Here is a 1126-nt window from a genome sequence, read left to right as displayed (position 1 = left end):
AATTAAATGTTCTGGGATTCCCATTCTTCTCAGAGTCAGCCACAGTTTGTTATGATCCACACAGTCAAATGCCTTTGCATAATCAATGAAACACAGATAGCAACCCTAGGAACTCTTAATATTAGTACTGACTGGGGAAACATTGCTTGCTTGCTTTCATCCGTCCATCCATCCATCCATCCATCCATCCATCCATTCTATGTTTCTTTATGTCTTGGAGAAAGTAAAGCCAGAGTGCTCTTTAGAGCCAAAGATGATGGAGCTTCTCTCACACACTTTGGGCATGTTGCTGGGAAAGGCTATTCTTAGAGAGGGATATCATGCTTGGAAAAGTGGAAGGATGTTGAAGAAGAGGAAGACCCTCAATCAAATGGATTGACACAGTGCCTACAGCAATAGGCTCAAGTGTGTCAGAGATTGTGAGGATGGCACAGGATAGGACAGGATTCACATCTGTTGTTCATAGGGTCGCTATGAGCTGTACTCAATTCAATGACATCTAACAACAAAAATGCTTCTTTATTGACAGTTTCAAGGAGGTATAAATGAAGTACAAAAACCAAGTATATTGTTGGGGACTGTAATGTGTTGTGTATACCGGCAGGCAGATTTGTGCTCAGTTATAATGTACCTTATATATGTCATAAGCAGCTTTGGTCGAACTGCAGTCTTGTCTGAGCAAGTACAGTATTGCTGTTCTGAATTGTTTTAAGTGTAACCACGCATGTCTGGAGCTGATAAGAGTAGTGGTCTGTGCACATTGTTTTGTGTGTAATGACTCCATCCAGGAACAAAATATGGCAGGGATTCACCTTTGTTCTGAGCATGTTAAGAACTTGGAGGGAAAGTGCCTGTGTGGCCTGAGGTATGACTTGGGTCCTGGCAGTTAGTGTGATAAGGCTTGGAGGCTCCAGGGCATGCCTCCTGCGTTCTCCCTACAGTCTATGTGAACATGAATAAAAGCAACTCCTTAGCAATATTTTCTAATTGGCCACTGAACTTGGGCATCATGGGTTGGCTGACTGCCAGTAAAGATAATGAGCAAGATACCTGACCTTGGACAGGATCTGTGACACTGTGGGCAGCATTTGGATGAGACACATACCTTTTTTGTAACAATGGGCTC

Source organism: Elephantulus edwardii, unplaced genomic scaffold, assembly GCF_000299155.1.
Source record: "Elephantulus edwardii isolate Elephantulus edwardi_28Jun2011 unplaced genomic scaffold, EleEdw1.0 scaffold00145, whole genome shotgun sequence".
NCBI lineage: Eukaryota > Metazoa > Chordata > Mammalia > Macroscelidea > Macroscelididae > Elephantulus > Elephantulus edwardii.
Note: the sequence above shows the minus strand (reverse complement) of the source record.